The sequence below is a fragment of the Taudactylus pleione genome, unplaced genomic scaffold (assembly GCF_031769625.1).
Source record: "Taudactylus pleione unplaced genomic scaffold, aTauple2 ptg000199l, whole genome shotgun sequence".
Taxonomy (NCBI): Eukaryota; Metazoa; Chordata; class Amphibia; order Anura; family Myobatrachidae; genus Taudactylus; species Taudactylus pleione.
In genome coordinates, this window is record NW_028284601.1 from 10798561 (window position 1) to 10821434 (window position 22874).

A 22874-nucleotide genomic window follows, 5' to 3' on the forward strand; every position below is an offset into this window, starting at 1 on the left:
GGTCTGAATCAGGCCCACTGTCTGTAACTGTTGATAGCTGATTAGGAAAATAGTTAAACTGCAATTAAATTGTTCGATGTGTGTTCCGGACCAATACAACACGACCACCAACATTGCCATGTCCACACATCGCGCAGGTTGAATTGCCCCCTTATAGTTTTAAAAGTAAGAGGGCACCACATGCCATTCCTACCATATAGCTGAAAAACAAAAGCAAAAATTAGGCGGGTAATATAATGCTGGTCATACACATTACAATTATTGGGGCGATCCGCCTGATATCCACAGATGGCCCCGATAAATGTAGTGTTTGACCGAGGGTTAAATATCGATCGGTCAGGCATGCCGGATTGTCCAGCATGCCCGTCCGATGCAATATTTATTAGTTAAACTGTAGGCTGCATCAGGCAGTTTATGCCCAGCCGCGGCCACCAGACAGACATTTCCTGTGTTCCTTACCATGGAAGGAACATGGAAAGGTCTCCTCCCCCGAGGGGTGTAGCGCAGATGTCGGGGCTTATACACTGTGAGACACAGGGTATGCCGCCGACATCTGCGGGCTGGCAGGCTGCCAGATAAAATGTCTGTCGTTCTGACAGGCATTTTATCTGGACGTGTAAGTCCAGCTTACAGGGCTGAAACTAGGGTGGTGCGACCTGTGCCATGGCATAGGGCACCGCAGGGCAGAGGGGCCTGTCAATTTCCTGTCTATTATCATTCTCACTTGTAGCTTCTTCTTCTTTTATCCCCAGCAGCTCCTGGCCTCCGCTATCTCTTCACTGGCCTTTCCCCATGAGGCCATAGCCCTTTTTTCGGGTGCTCATCTTATGTCCCGATTTAAAAAATTATGAGGGGGTGCAAATTCTTTTTCTGGTACAGGGCACCAAAAAAACAAAAACTCTAGTTACAGCTCTGCCAGCTTAAAAAGGGACACATGCAGGAATATCCTTCAGCATATCACTGTCACACGATGGTGTTAATTTTCACATTAGAAAAGAATTTGATTGCATCACAATGTGTCCATGTGCATAGAGGCCCTCTGTGGAAAGCAATGGGACCCATATAGACACACAACACTCATGTAAATAAGCTCTTGGTGAAGAGAACAAAAAGTTCATCTAAAAAAGGTTCTTTGTCGGTTTTAAATTTTCTGTCTTGAACAAAGTATAAATGAAACAAACTGTTTTTAAAAACAGCAGCATGATTTAATTTAGAAGCTCCAAATGAATACTATTTGTGCAAAAAAAAACCTTTGACCAGGCATAATTGAAACTTTAATCTTACATTAGCATATTTACTGTAACATTTTTTTTTAAATAATGACAGAATATCATGTATTGTCATAATGGTGCCTTTATGCTTATATTTACACACACAATAATGGATTGGCAGAAAGAAGTTTATATATTTAAATTAAAGATGTGCGCCGACCCCCTTGTTTTGGTTTTAGATCTGGATCTCCCCTGGTTTTGGATCTGGATTGGTTTTGCCAAAACCTCACCTGTTTTTTTGTTTTCGGGTTTTTGTTTTGGATCTGGATTTTTTTCTTAAAAAATAAAAGCTAAAATCCCATAAAATTGGCCTTTTTTTTCTACAATATTAATAACCTCAATAACATTTATTTCTACTCTTTTCCAGTCAATTTTGACCACCTCACAATATTATTTTTTTTTCATCTAGTTAAAGGGCCAAAAGGTTCCATCCAGCTTGCTGGCTCAAAACTGATTGATATAATTATAAGAGTTGAGGACTGTGCAAAGATGATGGTTGGGACACCCTTGAGGATTGAAGAATTGATAGTTGATAGTTGGTGCAGCCCCTGGCTATAAAATTAATAAATAAATTAAAAAACAATTAATTGGTGCAGCCCCTGGCTAAATAATTAATAATATATTAATTTAAAAACAAATCATTGGTTCCTAAACCAACCATAACATTAATTTAAAATGTCAAACAGCAATGCCCCAACCAGCGCATAATGGAAAGGAAAAAGGTGCAAGATGGAATAGTCCTTGGGCCCTCCCACCCATCCTTATGTTGTATACAAAACAGGACATTCACAGTTTAACAAACCAATCATTTCAGCAACAAGGACTGCCAATTGTGGCTGAAATTATTGGTTTGTTTGGACCCCCATAAAACAAGTTGCCAATGTGCATTGGACATGGAAATGAAAATGATCCCATACATAAACTGGCTTTACATTACAAGTTGTTGTCATCCTCGTCCTCATCCCCATCAGTGTGCATATCCTCTTCTTCACACAATATTAATTTGTCCCCGCTGGAATCCACCATAGGCGCCTCTGTAATTTTTTGATGTAATTGTTGGTAGAGGTCTTCCTCATGGAATTTGTACTTAATTTTAATGAACATTATCTTTTCCACATTTTGAGGAAGTAACCTCCTACGCTGATCACTGACAAGGTTGCCAGCTGCACTGAAAAGTCTTTTGGAGTACACACTGGAGGGTGGGCAACTACAGTAATACAAAGCCAGTTTGTGTATGGGACTCCAAATTGCCTCTTTTTCCTGCCAGTACTGATAGGGACTGACATGTCTATTAGGATGTTATCTCTGAAATAGTCCTCCACCATTCTGTGAATAGAGACCGTATCACTCATAGTTATGGTAGAAGACAAGTCACTAGTTGGCAGTTCTCTCAGGCCCGACCAGATGCCATTTTTTGGTAAACGATCTGCATGACCATGAATAAAGGGTGGTGAACCGCGCTCACTGATATGACTGTGGGGGTGGATTGAGGCAGGAGGGAGAGGGAAAGAGTAATGGGGGGGGGAGAGAGGTGGGGGGAGGGGATGTGCGTGTAGCTGGAGGTATGGGGGTAGGGGGTGTAAGAGTGCTGCGCCTGTGGTAGGAGTACCTGTTCCTACCTAGTTTAGAGACTGGTAAAAGCTGGGTAAGGCGCGCTCTCTATATGGTGGGGCAGTGTGTAAAGTGCTTGGGTAAGAGTGATCTGTATGACAGAGAGACGTAGACGGTGGTGTTGGGTCAAGGTAATTTTATTGGTTTAAGGTAGGTAGGCACAATGCTACTAGAGGGTAATTGACCCAGGAGCAGTGGGGGGAAGAGCAGGATGGGTGCACGGGGGGGAAGGTGGGTAGACCCTTTTAGTGGGCTCCTTTTCCGTGCAGTTCTGGACCAGCACGTTGTCCCTGCTGGACCTTTGGTCGACAGTCTTAACGCCCGGCACAGTGTAGGTGGAAGTCTGGTAAGGATAGATGATGTGGCGGCGTCCCGCAATTTGTACAACTTACCTACCGGTAGGTGCCTGTGTAGGCGTTGCGATTTGGGGGTGGTGGTCGGCAGTCTCTGATGGTATACAGCGGCAGGTTAGATGGCCGTTCTTGTTGTGCTGCAGCTACTGGTGCGGCTGTGCCCCGTGATGGTGGCACAGTTGGTCTTGTTTGCGCTGGTAGGGTGGGTCAGCGTGGTGGATGGAGCCTGGCTGGATGCGCAGGCTGCGGCAGGTCGGCGTCTCCGTGTTTGGGATGCAGGACGGTACCTGCGTGTGTGCCACGTCGTGCAGCGGGACGGCCGGGTAAGGCTGTTCGGATGAGGGATGCCGTGTGTGTGCAGTGATCGCCGGCTCCTTGTGGTTCCTGCGGCTGTTGGCGCCCAATGTGGGGCGGGAGCGGGGAGGCTGAGAGCCGGGCGTGTCAGGGTCACAAGGCGGGGGTGCCGCTCGCCGGAGGTGCTGGCAGCTCCTTGTGGTCAGCGGTCGCTGGGACAGCAGGGGGCGAAGTGTGGTTTTTGGGGTGTAAACGGCGTGTGAAGGGGGAGGGGTGCTGGAAGTGGGTCAGAAACGAGAGGAGGTGTGTGATATAGCAAGAGGAGGGGGGGGTTCGGGGGTATTATTTACTAATGACAGACTTGATCTCGTTGTCGATGTTCAGACCACTGGGTGCCAGGGTACGAAGTGTGATTATCCATTTGAGTTCTTCCTTGTTGAGTATTCTTGTGTGTTCCCCTCCTCTCCAGTTCCTTTGTATGTGTCTGATCCCTATGAATTGTAGACCAGTGATGTTGCTCTGGTGATGTTCGAGGAAGTGTACCGGTATGTTATGACTGTCTGCTTTGTTAATGATATTTCTGAGGTGTTCCTTGATTCTGGTATGTAATGGTCTGATGGTTCTCCCTACATACTGCTTGTTGCATGGGCACTGTATGAGGTAGATCACATTTTTAGTGTGACATGTGATGTGTTCCCGTATCTTGTAGGTTGTGCCCGTCTGTGTGGAGGTAAAGGATGTGGTGGGTTTTGTACTCCTATAGTTTAGATTGGTGCAATTGGAGCATGTCCCGCAGTGGTAAAAGCCTCCCTTCAGTGTACCTTTGTCTATTGTGGTCTGTGTGTGTATTGATGGGGGAATGTGGTTCGTGACTAGCTTTTTGTGTATGTTCGGTGCTTTCTTGTATATTACTCTGGCTCTGGGTGGTAGTATATGTGTTAGTGTTTCGTCTTTTTGTAGAAGGTGTCAATGTTTGTTTATTATTTTCTTGATGCCGTGGGCATGGGTGTTATATTGTGTGATGAAAGCAGGGTGGTCATGTGTCATTGAAGTGTGGGGTTTGTATTCGAGAAGTGGTGCCCTTGATTCTTCTGCTACTTTATCCATTGTGTCTTGTAGTGTGGGTATGTGATAAGCTTTATCTGCAAATTGTTGTTTAAGAGTTTCTCCCTGTGATATGTAGTCTGTTAGTCTGGTGCAGTTTCTTCTGAGTCTTTTGAATTGTCCTATGGGGATGTTGTTGAGCCAGTTGGGGTGGTGACCGCTACTCGATAAGATGTAGCTATTGACGTCGACTGGTTTTTGGAAGGTCTTTGTGTGTATTTGTCCGTTGTGTATGAATATCTGTAGGTCTAGAAAGTTTACCGAGGTTTTGCTATAGTCTGTGGTGAATCGGAGATTTTTGTCGTTATTGTTAATGTAGTTGATGAATTCTAGCAGTGTGGATTCTGGTCCTTTCCATATGCAAATTATGTCGTCTATGTATCTCCTCCAGAGGACCAAGTTTGCCTGCCAGTCATGACCTGTCCATATGTGGGAATCCTCCCACCGGCTCATGAACAGGTTAGCATAACTGGGGGCAAACTTGGTCCCCATTGCGGTCCCTGTTTGCTGAAGGTAGAAGTTATTGTTGAACCAAAAGTAATTATGTGTGAGGATGTAGTCTATGCCTTGCAGGATGAATGCTGTTTGTAGTGGGTCCATGGAGTCATCTTGTTGGAGGTAGTGTCGGGTGCTGTCCAATCCGTGTTGGTGGTCTATGATGGTGTAAAGTGAGGTGACGTCACTGGTGACGAGCCAGTAGTCATCGCCCCAGGGTGTCTTTTCTAGTGTCTTGAGGATGTCTGTTGTGTCTTTCAGATGTGATTGTTGTTGTTTGACATATGGTTGGAGGAAGTGATCGATGTATTCAGAAAGGTTAGAGGAAATGGAGTTAATGCCTGAGATGATGGGTCTGCCGGGTGGGTGAGTTGTGTTCTTATGGATTTTGGGGAGATAGTACAAAACGGGGATGACTGGGTGAGGGTTGTGTAGATAGTTGTGTTCCTGTTTGGAGAGGATGCCTGAAGTGCTACCGGTTGTCAGAATGCGTGAGAGTTCTTGGTTGAAGTTGTGTGTGGGGTCTGTGCGTAGAACTTTGTAGGTATTGGAGTCTCTGAGGATGCGGAGGGATTCTGTTATGTAGTCTGCTTTGTCCAGTAGTACTATTCCTCCTCCCTTGTCTGCGGGTTTAATGATGAGATCATGGTTGTTTCTTAGGTTGTTGAGTGAAGCTAGCTCTTTTTTGGTGAGGTTATTGTTATGGTGTTTAGTGGGGGTGTTCAGTTTGTTGATGTCTTCCATCACTAGGTGTTCAAAGGTATGTATTAAGTGTCCCTTGAGGTGGCTAGGGAAAAATTTGGAAGGTGGTCTAAGTGTGGTGTGTTTGAAGCGGTCTGTTGTGGTGTCCTGTATGGGGGGGTTGTTCGCGAAGAATTTTTTGAGGGTCAACTTGCGGACAAACCTGTTTAGGTCTAAATAAGTTTCGAATTTGTTGAGTTTGTTGTTGGGGGCAAATTTGAGGCCTTTGTTCAGTAGTAACTTGCCACTATCTGTAAGTGTCTGGCTGCTTAAATTGAAGATTCCTTCGGTGTCGGTAGTGGTGGTGTGTGGGACGAGGGGGGGTTTGGGTTTGGTTGTTTGACCTCCTCTGCAGCCTCGTCTCGTTGGTCTAGTTTTCTTTTCATTCGTGTTGCAGTGGTGCTTGTTGTGTTTTGGCAGGTGCGGCTGCCTGCCTCCAGTTCTAAAAAATGGAGTGCCCATTCGTTTTCTTGGTTGTTTGATTTGGTGCTGGTGTCCTGGGACGGGTGTAGGTGTTCTGTGTAAAGTATGGTGTTCTGTTGCTGGTCTGCTGTTGGGATGATGTGTGTCGACCCTCTATGTGTGTTTACCCATCCTTGTTCTATTGAATGTCTTGCCAGGTTTTCGTAGTTCTCTGTGTCGGATGGGTCCTCTATGTCATGTATACTGAAGGAGATATCCGTGTCGGAGTCTGTGTCTGGATCTATGTGTTCTAGCTGTGTTTGTGTTGCGTCGGTGATTTGGGATTTGTGGATTTTGGTCATGTACTGCTGGTATGTCAGGTTCAGCTTTTTGTAGATAGGTGAGTTCAGGGTGATCCTGTGGTTGAGCCTGGTGTGGTGGGTGTTGTGGCTCCTTTTATAATCTGGCTGTGTGTTGGTCTGAAAGGGAGGGTTTGGGTGTTTCTGTTTGTTGTGGGATTTGGGGCTGTTGCATTTGTCTCTGATGATTTTTGCTTTCTTCTTTTCTATGATCAGTTCCTCACTTTTGTGGAGCTTCTGTCTCGTGAGGGTGACTAGGTTTTTGAATTCTTCCTCCCGCTTGTATGGTTCTAGTGCAATGTCGAGATCGGTTATTTGTGTTTCCAGGGCTTGGAGTTCTTGTCCGTGTGTGTCTATGATGAGTTGTATGAGCTGTGCGGAGCAGTCATGGAGAATTTTGTTCCATTTGGACATAAAATCAGGGTTGTCTGTGTTATGGGTTGGTGCTTTGTGGATAGTGAGACCTTTTGGTGTAATGTTATGTTTGAGGTACCATTGAAGAATGTGTGAGTCCCACCAGATTTTGGATTCTCTTGTTGTGAGTTTCTCTAGTTGTAGGTATGTACTGCAGAATGATGAGCTGTTGGATTGTAGCTTAACTCTGTGTTCTAGTTCTGCAAGTAGGTGGTTGGCCCTATCTAGTCTAGTCTCTCTGAGGTCGAAAATGCCCATGTGTGTGTCAAGTATAAGTAGTCTCGGGTAATGTGGTGATGAAGCAGGGGCATGTGCTGCGGTTCGAGGTACTGCAAAGGACGTGAATAAAGGGTGGTGAACCGCGCTCACTGATATGACTGTGGGGGTGGATTGAGGCAGGAGGGAGAGGGAAAGAGTAATGGGGGGGAGAGAGGTGGGGGGAGGGGATGTGCGTGTATCTGGAGGTATGGGGGTAGGGGGTGTAAGAGTGCTGCGCCTGTGGTAGGAGTACCTGTTCCTACCTAGTTTAGAGACTGGTAAAAGCTGGGTAAGGCGCGCTCTCTATATGGTGGGGCAGTGTGTAAAGTGCTTGGGTAAGAGTGATCTGTATGACAGAGAGACGTAGACGGTGGTGTTGGGTCAAGGTAATTTTATTGGTTTAAGGTAGGTAGGCACAATGCTACTAGAGGGTAATTGACCCAGGAGCAGTGGGGGGAAGAGCAGGATGGGTGCACGGGGGGGAAGGTGGGTAGACCCTTTTAGGGGGCTCCTTTTCTGTGCAGTTCTGGACCAGCACGTTGTCCCTGCTGGACCTTTGGTCGACAGTCTTAACGCCCGGCACAGTGTAGGTGGAAGTCTGGTAAGGATAGATGATGTGGCGGCGTCCCGCAATTTGTACAATTTACCTACCGGTAGGTGCCTGTGTAGGCGTTGCGATTTGGGGGTGGTGGTCAGCAGTCTCTGATGGTATACAGCGGCAGGTTAGATGGCCGTTCTTGTTGTGCTGCAGCTACTGGTGCGGCTGTGCCCCGTGACGGTGGCACAGTTGGTCTTGTTTGCGCTGGCAGGGTGGGTCAGCGTGGTGGATGGAGCCTGGCTGGATGCGCAGGCTGCGGCAGGTCGGCGTCTCCGTGTTTGGGATGCGGGCCGGTACCTGCGTGTGTGCCACGTCGTGCAGCGGGACGGCCGGGTGAGGCTGTTCGGATGAGGGATGCCGTGTGTGTGCAGTGATCGCCGGCTCCTCGTGGTTCCTGCGGCTGTTGGCGCCCAATGTGGGGCGGGGGCGGGGAGGCTGAGAGCCGGGCGTGTCAGGGTCACAAGGCGGGGGTGCCGCTCGCCGGAGGTGGTGGCAGCTCCTTGTGGTCAGCGGTCGCTGGGACAGCAGGGGGGTTCTTCAGCAGGAAAGAAGGTTTCCAGGACGTGATGGTGTGTGTGTCTCCAACGCGTTTCGGCTGTGCCTTAATCATGGAGGTTACTGTTACATGGTGCAGCAGTGTTTTAAAGGTTGGTGTGGAGGTGGGTGTGTACGGAATTGGCCAATGGGGGGGAGGTGTGTGTGCACTTAGGCGTGGTCAGGAGTTGATGGCAATCTGGAGGTGTTCTGTTGTTGGAGGCCAATGGGATATTGCCGGATGGAAAAGGGTAATGACAGGTGTGTGGGCGGGCTTAATGATGAGTGTGCAGGTCTGTGGGAGGTGACGCTCTGGGGATCGGAGTGTAGCGTGGTTTCAATGGTTAATAACAGAGGGTGATCGGACATGATAGGGAAAGTTGGTGTGGCGATATGGGCGATGTAATGTGACCACTGGGTGTAGCCTGGGTGTGTAAGGGTGACGGGGTTAAATGACGTGGTGGTAAAGGTTAATAGCAGGGGGTGATCGGACATGGTCTGGGGAGTTGCTGTGACGATAAGGGTGAAGTCGTGTATCAAATGGGTGTTATCTGGGTGTGCAAGGGTTAAGGGGTAACGTGGGGGATGTAGGGGTAGTGAAGTATGGTGGATGTGTGGGATGATGGCGCCGGGGGTTCAGCCGGTCGCACGGGGGGTGGCTGGTGGAGGGGAGTGCGGGTGGGTCGTGGTAGGTGGTGATGAGTGTGTGTGGTGTGCTGCGTTCCGGTGTGATTGTGTGTTAGTGTATGGGCTCAACGGGTACTGTATATGTGTGTGTGTTGCACTTGGTGTGGTTGTGTGGTGTTGGAGGAGGATAACTGGACTGGGGGAATTCATTGGGAAATGAGGTTGTGGACAGTCATGCGGATACGGGGTGGTATATTGACATGAGGGTAAGTTGCTATAGTGCGGAGGTGGTTCTGGATGGTGCAGGTGTCACTGTCGAGTGGATGGGCTGGGGGGGGTGTTTGGGATGTAGCGGGTCGGTGCGGTAGTGAAGGGGGGCTGGTGACTGGGTGGTATGGTTGTGGGGACATGTGTGTGTGTGATATGGGTGTCGAAAGGGGGCTAAGTGTGGTTTTTGGGGTGTAAACGGCGTGTGAAGGGGGAGGGGTGCTGGAAGTGGGTCAGAAACGAGAGGAGGTGTGTGATATAGCAAGAGGAGGGGGGGGGGTTCGGGGGTATTATTTACTAATGACAGACTTGATCTCGTTGTCGATGTTCAGACCACTGGGTGCCAGGGTACGAAGTGTGATTATCCATTTGAGTTCTTCCTTGTTGAGTATTCTTGTGTGGTCCCCTCCTCTCCAGTTCCTTTGTATGTGTCTGATCCCTATGAATTGTAGACCAGTGATGTTGCTCTGGTGATGTTCGAGGAAGTGTACCGGTATGTTATGACTGTCTGCTTTGTTAATGATATTTCTGAGGTGTTCCTTGATTCTGGTATGTAATGGTCTGATGGTTCTCCCTACATACTGCTTGTTGCATGGGCACTGTATGAGGTAGATCACATTTTTAGTGTGACATGTGATGTGTTCCCGTATCTTGTAGGTTGTGCCCGTCTGTGTGGAGGTAAAGGATGTGGTGGGTTTTGTACTCCTATAGTTTAGATTGGTGCAATTGGAGCATGTCCCGCAGTGGTAAAAGCCTCCCTTCAGTGTACCTTTGTCTATTGTGGTCTGTGTGTGTATTGATGGGGGAATGTGGTTCGTGACTAGCTTTTTGTGTATGTTCGGTGCTTTCTTGTATATTACTCTGGCTCTGGGTGGTAGTATATGTGTTAGTGTTTCGTCTTTTTGTAGAAGGTGCCAATGTTTGTTTATTATTTTCTTGATGTCGTGGGCGTGGGTGTTATATTGTGTGATGAAAGCAGGGTGGTCATATGTCATTGAAGTGTGGGGTTTGTATTCGAGAAGTGGTGCCCTTGATTCTTCTGCTACTTTATCCATTGTGTCTTGTAGTGTGGGTATGTGATAAGCTTTATCTGCAAATTGTTGTTTAAGAGTTTCTCCCTGTGATATGTAGTCTGTTAGTCTGGTGCAGTTTCTTCTGAGTCTTTTGAATTGTCCTATGGGGATGTTGTTGAGCCAGTTGGGGTGGTGACCGCTACTCGATAAGATGTAGCTATTGACGTCGACTGGTTTTTGGAAGGTCTTTGTGTGTATTTGTCCGTTGTGTATGAATATCTGTAGGTCTAGAAAGTTTACCGAGGTTTTGCAGGAACCACGAGGAGCCGGCGATCACTGCACACACACGGCATCCCTCATCCGAACAGCCTCACACGGCCGTCCCGCTGCACGACGTGGCACACACGCAGGTACCGGCCCGCATCCCAAACACGGAGATGCCGACCTGCCGCAGCCTGCGCATCCAGCCAGGCTCCATCCACCACGCTGACCCACCCTGCCAGCGCCAACAAGACCAACTGTGCCACCATCACGGGGCACAGCCGCACCAGTAGCTGCAGCACAACAAGAACGGCCATCTAACCTGCTGTATACCATCAGAGACTGCAGACCACCACCCCCAAATCGCAACGCCTACACAGGCAACTACCGGTAGGTAAGTTGTACAAATTGCGGGACGCCGCCACATCATCTATCCTTACCAGACTTCCACCTACACTGTGCCGGGCGTTAAGACTGTCGACCAAAGGTCCAGCAGGGACAACGTGCTGGTCCAGAACTGCACGGAAAAGGAGCCCCCTAAAAGGGTCTACCCACCTTCCCCCCCGTGCACCCATCCTGCTCTTCCCCCCACTGCTCCTGGGTCAATTACCCTCTAGTAGCATTGTGCCTACCTACCTTAAACCAATAAAATTACCTTGACCCAACACCACCGTCTACGTCTCTCTGTCATACAGATCACTCTTACCCAAGCACTTTACACACTGCCCCACCATATAGAGAGCGCGCCTTACCCAGCTTTTACCGATCTGCATGACCAGCAGGCATTCTGTAAGGAAAATTGTGTTTTTTTTCCTTGCAGCTGCAGAAACTGAAGGAGGAGATGATGGCGTTTCACGTGTGGCTGCAGATGACAATTTTTTTAACAACAGCTCTTTGAATAGTTTTAAATTTTGGTCTTTTGGAAAAAAAACTCACAAGGTAGGCCTTAAACCTAGAATCCAGAATGGTCGCCAAAATATATTTTTCAGATTTCAATAGATTGACGACTTTTGGATCCTGGTGAAGTGAATCAATGGTTTGATCCACCAGTCCGACATACATTGCGTAATCGCTACATTTCAGTTCCTCCTTCAGTTTCTCCAGCTGTTTTTGCAAAAGTCTGATGAGGGGGAATGACCTGACTCATGCTGGCAGTGTCTGAACTAACTTCATGTGTGGCAAGTTCAAAGGGTTTGAGAACTTTGCACAACATGGAAATTATTCTCCACTGCGCTTGAGTAAGGTGCATTCCCCCTCCACGGCCTATGTCATAAACCATTGTATAGCCCTGGATGGCGTTTTGCTGTTACTCCATCCGCTGAAGCATATAGAGGGTAGAATTTCACAGAGTTCACTCTGCTTCAGAGTGAACTCCTCTTTCTTCAGCTGATGGCAGGGCAAAATTAACAGTCCTGCTGGTCATGAAATCTTCGACAAGCATTTTCCGAATGTCTAAAATGTCCGGATATTTTTCAGGCCACCGAGAGCATCTCCTGCACGCCCCTGTAATTTTAAAAAAAATGTTGCACCACCAAATTGTGTGAGCAAAACATGGGATGTGTTGGAATTCACCCACATGTAATGCTCTCACAATATTGGTGGCATTGTCCAAACTCACAAATCCCGAGGAGAGTCCAAGTGTGGTAAGCCATTTAGCAATGATTTCCCTGAGTTTTTCTAAGAGGTTCTCAGCGGTATGCCTCTTAGTGAAACCAGTTATACAAAGAGTAGCCTGCCTCTGTATCAGCTGTCTTTTGGTAGATGCTGCTGTTGGAGGCAATACACCTACCCAGTGGGCTGTCACAGTCATGTAATCCTTAGTTTGCCCTGTCTTACTTGTCCACATATCAGTGGTCAAGTGGACAGTGAGTACAACGGCATTTCTGAGGACAATAATAAGGTTTTTTTTAATGTCCTTGTACAGACTTGGAATTGCTGTACTAGTGAAGTGGAATCTAGAAGGGATTTGGTAGCGAGGACAAAGGACCTGAATTAACTGTTGAAAACCCACTGCAGTAATGGCGGATACTGGACACACATCTAATACCAGCATAGCTGTTATGGCATCAGTAATCCACTGAGCAACTGGGTGATTGCTGTCATACTTGTTTGCCCTTGCAAACGATTGACAGTTAATTGTTTAATGGAGTATACACTACAAGTAGTCTTCCTCCTGGTCCCCATCTGGGATCAAGATCCACTCACAGCAACAGGCATGGTCATCAAGGATCCTTCTGAGGAATCACGGATAGGAGAGAAGTCAATCATGCTTCAAATAATAACACTGGACGCAACAGGACTACTCCCTATGATGAATGAGGATGTTGATGATGCAGATGTTGGTGGAGATCAAAGGTGCTTGGATCCCACAGAGAGGGAGCAGGTAGGTGACACTGGACTTGTTAAGTTTTGGAACTTGACAACATACACTTTGATGAATGCGCTCCAAGTGACGTAACAAGGAGGAGGTTCCTAGGTGGTTTATGTCCCTCCCTCTACTCACTCTTGCTTGGCAATGGTTACATATGGCTTGACAACTGTTCTCCGGATTGGGCTGGAAATAATTCCACATGTGAGAAGTGGATTTTTTTTGTATTTTACCCCGGCATGACAACAAAGGGCTTTGACTTTTTCAATCCATGGGCAACAGCTGTTGCCTTACTTACACAAAGGACATCCTCTGCATCAACATCATCATCCTTAGCGCCTTCAACTACCAAAATATCCTCCTCCTCCTCCATGTGCAACTCCACAGAAGTATCCTCACTGATTATGTCTGCAAGATGTTGACTACCCTTCCCCACATTTACAGAGGGCACACAAATGTTGGAACTTGGAGGATCCTCCAGTACACTAGTATTTAGGTCGGGCTCACACCTGGCAACCGCGGACACACTTGCACATTCCTCGGGGATTTGTGATTTCGATTTCTCAAGGCACACAGTTGGTTTTTCCAGAGCTGTCTTACTCTTCTTAACAACTTTCAGTTTTTTAATGGTACCACCACCACTACTATTACAAGCAGAAGGGCCATCAGAACCAGCAGTCAACATGAATAAAGGGCAAGGCCTTATCCTTTCCTTGCCACTTCGTGTAGTGAATGGCATATTGCCAATTTTTTGTTTATCTAAAGGCAACTTGCCGTTCGATTTTTTTTTCTTTTCAACAGTAAAAGTAGCTTTACCATATCCATGGTGTGACTTAAGCCCTGGGGCATGGGGTCTTCATAGAGGACTAGGAAGTTGACGGCCTTGCATTATCATGATGACTGCTGGCAGCAGCTACAACGTGTGGTTCTTGGCCTTGCTCTCCTGTCATGTGTCACAAGCACCAATAGTGTAGCCAAGGTGTGGTTAGAAAATTCACACGTTCAGTCGAAAACACTTTTTTTTATTTTTTTTTGGTGTCCAGGACTTGGGCCCAGAGCACAGATTGATGACGACTGGAGTCGGGCAGCACTAGGTTGCAACTTGCATTGCTGCTGTGTCTTGTGCAGCTAAGCCTAACAGGCAGACACAGAAAATAAATAGACAAAATACACTTTTTTTGGGGGGGTCCAGAACTTGGGCCCAGAGCACATATTGATGACAACTGGAGTCGGGCAGCACTAGGTTGCATTGCTGTATCTTGTGCGGCTAAGCCTAACATGCCCACACAGAAAAAAAATAAAAAGACAGTATTTTTTTTTTTTTTTTTCGGGTCCAGAACTTGGGCCCAGATGGATGCAGCAGACAGCACATCACCAGCCCAGAAGGACAGCAGACAGCACAGCAGTGACAGCACCAGATGGATCAGCAGTGCACCAGCTCAGGACACAGCAGACAGCACAACACCAGCACAGGTAAGTAGTACTACCTCTCCTAGCGCTACACTACCCACCATCCCTGTTCAGTCTCCACAGCAGAAGTGATACGGTGGCGCCGCGTGATCCCCAACGCACGTGCGGTTCTCGCCTCGGATCTCAAAATTCGGGTGGGTTCAGATCTCTGAGATCCAAACCCGCTCATCACTAATTTAAATCAACGTCAAGCCAAACACCGGCTCTTGCACTGATTACCCGGCGGAGCTTCAAGTTGCAAGTGACTTTATCTACTCACATAAATATTCATACAAGTCTCTTTTAGATATGAGATTAATTGTTCTACTGAAGTAGATTGTGGTCTTTTTGTAAATAATATATTTATTATATTTTTATTTATTTTAGTGATATATCATTTATATGTGTTTTATTGTATTATATGCTTTGATATTGCATTGAATGTGATCTAATTAAATATGAGTTTGTGATACTTATACCAGTGCAGTTTTATTTAGTTTTTCCTGGAGTTATTTAGCAAGTTTACATTTTGGGAGTTTATACGAACTTTGCCAAGCTTCCCACAAATCCCACTTCACTCAAGCAGTGGGAGGCAGCGAGCAGGTTTCAGGAGACTTTACCTCATTTCGGTTGGCTCTCCTGGACGCCTGGAAAAGTGGGCGTCTCCCAGATGCTCCAGGAGAGTAGGAAAGTATGCCTTACTTTCACCATAATTACTCACATGTGTTAGTGTATTACAACAGCAAAAAATTAATTTGAACATATTTGGATTAAATTAGAATAAACTATTCAAGCATTGGAAGAAGAGACTGACATGTAACTCATTCATTATATTTTAAACATGATAAGGCGATGGGTTGGAAATTCAACATGGTATATTTCAATATACAGAATATTTAAATAAATATTTATAGTTAGTGAGGAATGAAAGAAATGTTGTAAGGTTTTGGAAAATTGCCCAGTCCAGATACATTTGGCAAGATGTCCAATTCCTCTGGTGGAACGGGAGACTTCAAGTTATAATGTTGCAAAATTGTTATTAAGAAAATGAAAAGCTCCATCCGAACCAAAGCATTTCCGAAACACATCCTTTTCCCTGAGGCAAAATAAAAATATAAAGTCTTATTAAATAGCTGTAATCACAATCTAAAGGACACATTTACTACTTGATCAAATTAAAATATTGTTTAGTAATTGATAATGAATAGTTGGACATGTTTTGCTTGTGATGGAGGGAACAAGAAAACCCATTAAGTCCTCATAGAATAAAAACTATGAACATTTTTGAATTTACTCTATCCATATGCCATGATTTGTGTAGAGACATCCACAGACGCCATCACAAATCCAAGCAACTCCATACTAAGTTCCTACTTTAAATCTGTCTCCTAAGTAGCCTTATGGGTCGCGCAGAATGGACACTTTAGCTGAGACGCCGGAGCCAAGTTTTGGGCATATGGGATCAGAGACGCAGGCAGTGGTGACACATCTCCGATTTTTTGGTGGAACACCCTATTACCTCCCCAAATGGCCCTTAACTGTCAATCACGCAGTGCAACTTAGGCACATGCGCATTTAGGCAATAATCGTTCAACTATGAAAATATCAGCATAGCGCACTTCTCTGAATGAGGTCCTATATAAATGCAGCTGTCTTTTTTACATGCAAACAAAGTAACACTGAGCCATCACTCCTGTTTGTATACAGCTTTCCATCATATCTGTATGATCAGCCTGATCTAAGATTTGATGGCTTCTTGTGATTTCTGTTGCTTCCATTTTTGGTTTTATAAAAGTCTGTATTTTTTATTTGGCAAAGATAAAATGTAGTATTTCCCTGCAACCTCTTTCATCTTCTTTATTATATATGGCTGGAGCATAGAACTATAATAATTATTCCTAATTGCAAGTCTGTATACCTGATGATAGAGGAATAAAGGCATCATTCTTTTTGCACTTTCCATTTTCATCAAGGAAATTCTTGGGATTGAACTCATTCGGGTATGGGAAACAGGTGGGGTCTTTCAGTACCGTGGTTAACATTGGAAACACATTGGTGTGCTGAAAAACAAACAAAACTGAAGATTGACTCTTTGTACACACAGACACAAATACACACACAGAGAATGTTGCAGCTCTAAAGCCTTTTACTATGTTATTTGTTTCATTAGAGATAAATTATTTCCTATTTTTCAAAATTTGCCAAGTATACTATTTTAGGACTTTCTTTGATAGCATAATGTTATAAATGAAATGTAATTACAGACAATAAACCAATCTGTGGTGTTATCATTTCTGAGTAGTATATCTACCTTGGGTATACAGTACCCTCTATACTCGATGTCTCTTGTGGTTTTCCGTGGCAAACCCATTGGAAGCAGGTCTATGAATCTTTGTATTTCATGGATCACAGCATCTGTGAATGGCATCTGGTTTCTGTCTTCCGACTTAGGGCTCCGGTCTCGACCAATGACCTTGTCAATCTCCTTGTGGACTTTGGCTATTAATCAGATATTATATTTGTCTTTTAATTTGCCACAGCAAGTAACATGACAATGTAGACTTTGAATATCAATATTCATTAGGTTATGTAATATTAACTCACATAAAACACAAACAACCATTCCTAGATTCTTAAGGAAAGAAATGATGAGAGGTTAAATGTCCTTACATACCAAGGATATCCGGGTATTTCAAAAGAATAAGGAGAGAATAAGTCAGAGTTGTGCTCATAGTCTCCACCCCAGCAAAGAAGATCTGTAAAGTGCTGTTCACTAAGTTGGTGATGTGATATTCACTTTTGGGATTCATCTTTTCCTGGAAACACAGGAGAAAAATTAACATTATATATTTAGGGTGTGGTGTATTAATCCAAAAAAATTCAGTTTTCCAAGGATTACTGCAATACATATGGATCTGTATACTTTAGGTAATATAAAGATCTCTGATATCTGCAGTGGACCCATGGCATGCCATGGTGCTGTGATCAGGGGCGGCTCAAGGGATGGGTGGGCAGGGGTCTTGCCCAGGGCGCTGTGCCTTAAAGTGGAGTCGCACATGGTGTACTAGCCTGGGGCAGGATCGAGTTACAGCACACTACAGTTTGCCAAACTCAATTCATCTTTTTTACCAGGTCTCACTCTGCACCCTGCGAACGACTGAGAGAAGCCTTTGCTTGTCGTGCACTGGTAGCAATGAACAATTGGAAAGGGTCAGTTGCTGCTGAGTGAGCATGTGGGTGGGGCCTGCAAAGTGATTGACATGCCCCTTCCCCTATAATGATCTGCTGCTATAGTGCGGGATTCCCCAGTGATGACTCACACCATGCGTGCTTTCTGTGTGTAGCTGTGCTGGGCACTCGGGATGAAGAGGAAGAGCTGAGGTAGAGCAACCAGTGCATATTCACCTGGCAAGAGCAGGTGGACATTGAATTGCCTGTAAGGAAGTGGAGCAGTCCAGCTATAAAAGCTATTGTAGATGGCCAGGGAGCGGGTGGCTGTTGAGGTGACAAAGGTGGCTGGAGGCTGCAGTGACAGGGGGACACAGAAAGCAGCAGGCTGGAGTGACATGGGGAAGGAAGCTGGAGAGATACAGAGGGAACTTGGCTGGAGTGACAGAGGGCATATGTCTGGAAAGACACAGGGGCTAGAGGTGACACTGGGGAAGGGAGGCTGGAAAAAAAGGGGCAAAAAGGATGGAGGTGACACAGGGACCATGATACTGGAAAGACACAGGGAGCTGGAGGGGAGCCAGGGAGGTATGAGTGACACAGGGGGCAAGAGGCTGTAATGACACAGGGTGGGGGGGAATTAAATTTTTTCTATTATGGCTATTTGTAATGGGTGCCAGACTGATTATTTCAATTGTTGCTCTGGTCAGGGGTGAGTGCCACAGCTGCCACAATTTCTCCTTGCATCCTCCTGAGGTGGTGAGCAGAAATTTGCAAAAAGTCTGCCTTTTGGGCATCCAAATGGTATTTTAGATAGGATTAACCACTTTGTGTTGCTAAGCTTGGTGCTTTTGGATGCTACAAGCATGATAATTAATGGGCACCCAAAACAATTGAGTTGTTCCATCGAGCATGCATTAATTATATCGCCACCAAAACCATTTGAATAGCCCCAGGAAGCACTAAACTGGAGTGACACAGGGGCAAGAGAGATACAGGGGGAAGGATAGGACACAGACCAGTAGGCTAGAATAACACTGGAGGCACAAGGCTGGAGTGACACAGGGAGCAGAATGCTTTAAAGACAAGGGCAGAAAGCTGGAGGAGACACAGGGGGCATGAGGCTTGAGTGACACAGGGAGCATGTGCCTGGAGAGACAAAGGGGACTACTGGGGACCCATGGAGCAGGTGGTTGTAGTGACACAGGGGGCATGAGGATAGAGTTATAACAACAGGCAGAAGGCTGGAGAGACACAGGAGGCAAGAGGCTGGAGGTTGGAGGGGGCACAAGTCTGGTATAACTTCTGTTTTATGATAAGGACATTGGTTATATTTCTGCACAAACAGGCATGGACCAAAATTGCAATATATAGAACCTATCCTTGTGTATCAATGCCTATTTCCCTATATATGGAAAACTTGTGAGCAGGGCCTTCCTACCTATATATTTGTCTGTTATTACCCAATTTTGTTCTAATAAGATTTCCAATTGTAAAGCACAACGGAATATGCTGCACTATATAAGAAACTCTTAATAAATAAGTAATAAATCTTCTTGACCATGTGATCTCCTACACGAAGGAATACACTGTCAGCCCAGGAAAGATCAATTTCTTCTGAGGTTTCCCATTGCATAGAAACCACCATATATGTAAAGTGTATTTTTATTTAGTACATACAAAAAAACATTAGATTTTTTTTTTAAAAGAGGGGAACCGTAGGGACTTTTTGCAATGGGGTCTACTTGGTCTAGAACTGGCACTGACTGCGATATGCCTAAATGCATTAAGCTCTTGAAAGCGTAACTTTCTGGAGCTTGTACCTTATAAATCAATGCCATCTATAGATGGTGTTGTCTGTAGAAGCCTATGAGCTTATTTACACAGAAGAACACCGGTCCAGTCCCTGCGGTTTATGCTGGCTGCCCATATGCAATAGGACTCCTGGGTCATAAGCCTGGAAGTCACTTCTTTGGGATCTATATTTGAAGAGCTATCCTGGTGGGTAAGTATTCATGCACACCAGCGTTAAACACTGGTATGCAAGCAAAATGCATTGCGATACTTAATACATCTCGCCTTAGAGTTACAGTCTCTGCAATGCTATACAGGTTGAGCCTCCCATATCCAAAATGCTTGGGACCAGGTGTATTTTGGATATCGGAATATTCCGTATTTTGGAATAATTGCATACCATATTAAAATGCCTTAGGTATAGGGCCCAAATCTAAACACAGAATGCATTTATGATTTATATACACCTTATACACACAGCGTGAAGGTAATGTTATACAATATTTTCAAAAATGTTGTGCCTCAAACAAAGTTTGTGTACATACATGAAATTTATTTATGTGTCATATACACACAGCCTATAGGTCAATTTATACTTTATTTCTAATAATTTTGTGCCTTAAACAAAGTTTGTGTGCATTGAACCATCAAAAATCAAAGTTTTCACTATCTCAGTCATGCTAAAAATATTCCGTATTTCGGAATTTTTGTATATGGGATACTCAACCTGTATATTAATTGTAGAGAGCATTTTTGTATATTTTAAAATCATATCCACTGTTTTAGTTACAGGGTTATTGCCAATTAATTGTTTCATGTTTTTCTCACAAAAGCAGCATATACACTGTATTTGAACTACAGTATTTCTAACCTGAATAATTACAAGAGGGGAATTGTAATTCCACATAGGAATTATTGTAATTAAGCATAAAATGACAAACTGATTTATTAACCAACATCATTGATATTATCAGAAATGACGTATAGCAGTGGTTCTCAAACTCGATCCTCAGGACCCCACACAGGTCACGTTTTCCAGGTTACCCAGCAGGTGCACAGGTGTATTCATTACTCACTGACACATTTTAAAAGAACCACAGGTGGAGCTAATTATTTCACTTGTGATTCTCTGAGGAGACCTGGAAAACATGCTCTGTGTGGGGTCCTGAGGGCCGAGTTTGAGAACCTGTGATGTATAGTGTCTGCATTAGTCCTGCTCACTTGAGTTTACAGAAAATTGGTATAAAAGCAGACTGCATAGTGTGTAAGCAGCGATTTCTTCTAATGTGCTCCCTTTTAAATCTGACGTGGGTTCTCTGAAAGTCAGTTCTAAGAAAGAACATGCATAAACACAGATGTTGGATTTTCTGTTGACATTAAAAAGCGGGCCTAGCTATTTTAAAGATATCAGTCGCGTTGTAAAGGAATATAAATTAAGCTTTAATTATGTTTTGCTATCCTTTGAGAAATTAGATAGAAGTCTATGTTTAGGGGGATCTGGTCTGGAATGTCAGCACTTTGGATCCCGGCAGTCAGAATCCTGATTAAGGCATGCTGACAAGGTTAGGATACTGATACTTCTCGGTCACGATCCTAACCTTCCCACTCAGGGCCATCTCTTCCATTGGGCTTGTTGGGCAGTTGCCCAAGGGGCCGAAGCTTGTAGGGGCCCACCAACCCGCCCCCCTGCAGTTGGTAAATTTGTGATATTTTTATAAGCCGGCTGTCAGTGCACGGTATTCCGATCTAACCTCCCCCACCCCATCCCACCCCCATGATAAGTACTCACCTCAGTCCCAGTTTCACTTCATACGCTGGCTTCAGAGCAGTCAGACAGAGTCTCTCTGCATGTGAGGGAGGTCTGATGGGCATGCAGGAGGGTTTAATTTTATTGACCATTTAAATTTTTTTCCCGTGAATGGGTGGGTAGAGGCCCCAGTGCATTGCTTTGCACAGGGCCCACACTGCTGTTAAGACAACCCTGCTCCCCCTCTCCTTACCACTAACCCTCCATCCCCAGTACCTAATCTTAACCTCCCCCTAGTGCCTAAAACTAAAAAAAAAAAAAACTAACACTACCCCTTAGTGCCTAACCCTAACCCTCCCCATAACCCCAGTACTTACCGTCAGGGTGACGGCACCGGGATTCTGACAGGGATTGGGATTCCAGCACCAGCATTCTAAGCGCCAGCATCCTGACTGATGGGATATTGACCGTATCCCATTTAGAGCTTTTATTACTCTATTAAACTCAGTGGCTGTCTTAAGAGCATTGTAGGCTGTGGGCAAAGCAATGCACTGGGGCTCCGAGCCACCCATTTACGGGACTAAAACTGTAAATGAAATTAAACCTTTAGATTTATTGGTACTTTCAACAAATTCAAATGTTTAAACTTATAAAATTGTGTTGTAAAGCGAGTATTACGGACTACACCTATCTCTAATCACAGCTGCAGTGCAGAACAGGAACTGCTCTGCAAGCTGGAGAAAAGTATTGGGGCCTGCTTAGATAGGGGAGCCTGGGAAATCCTTCCCCCTATGCCCCCGTCCCCTAAGTCTGGCTCTATGGCTGTACGCTGGGAGGCAGGTAGAGAATGCTGTCTGGCTGCTCTGCCTGCCCCACAGCTAGCTGCTCTATGTATGAATCGTGTGGCCACACACTCCTTGTAGATGCCCCCCATCCCATTTTGCCCCTGCTTGAAGGCCCAGAGAATCCTGAGGCCCAGGGATGCTGCCCAGTGTGCCCATACGTTAACATGGCCCTTATTAAATTAATGCTAATTTTTTTATGTTTGAGGATTTTTTTGTGACTTGACCACTGACCATTTATACACACTAAATGCCCCTTGTTTACCTTCTCCATTTTAATGAGGAAAGCATCAACATAGTCCCTTGGATTATTGGGGTCCAAAGTCTTCTTGTTCATCTCAACCCTCTTTTCCACATAAAGCAAAAGCTTTCTCATGTAATAGAAAATCTTCTGGTGTCACCCGGGGATGAAATTCATGATTTGGGGGAACATCTCGTACAGCTATAGAGAATTAGGTATTTAATAGGCAATCAAACACCAAACACAAGATGACCATAACAATGTACAGAATAAAAAAAATAAAAAAAACCACAAAAAAACAATGCTCTGCTCCCTCCATGTGGTATTTCAGCTTTGAAACAAAAAAAAAACAAAATAAAAGCTTAAAGAAGTATTTTTTAAACAAAAATGTTCAAACTTTCCACTATTTTCAGGTATACAAAACAATGAAAGCATGCACAGATTATTTTCCAGGTTAGTTCCATTAACCTGAAATAAGGTGTATTTTTAAAATAAGATACGCTGGAAATTAGCAGAACTAGTCCGCCCAAAAAAGAGGCAGTGCAAGACTGCAGTTTTTACATCTTTTATTAGTTATTTTCAGTGCTTTGTTGTGGTGGGGCACATTTTTTTTGTGGTTTTGGTCTAATTTTAAATTCTTTTACCAAGTTCCAGATAGTGGCA

At 45.0% G+C, this 22874-nt stretch overlaps 1 protein-coding gene and 1 pseudogene across 2 annotated transcripts in view; one reads left to right on the forward strand and one right to left on the reverse strand.

Annotated features, from left to right (window-relative positions):
* Positions 1–22874, forward strand: part of LOC148518781 (cytochrome P450 2C23-like) — a 395981-nt gene that overhangs the window by 248983 nt on the left and 124124 nt on the right. The window lies entirely within an intron of this gene.
* The window catches only part of LOC148518785 (cytochrome P450 2A5-like), a 28855-nt pseudogene continuing 21297 nt past the window's right edge, over positions 15317–22874 (reverse strand). Inside the window, exons 5-9 of the transcript XR_015878976.1 lie at positions 22236–22412; positions 17094–17235; positions 16731–16918; positions 16338–16479; positions 15317–15515 (exon numbers count right to left, since the gene is read on the reverse strand). The product of XR_015878976.1 is annotated as a cytochrome P450 2A5-like (transcript). The remainder of the gene's footprint in view (positions 15516–16337; positions 16480–16730; positions 16919–17093; positions 17236–22235; positions 22413–22874) is intronic.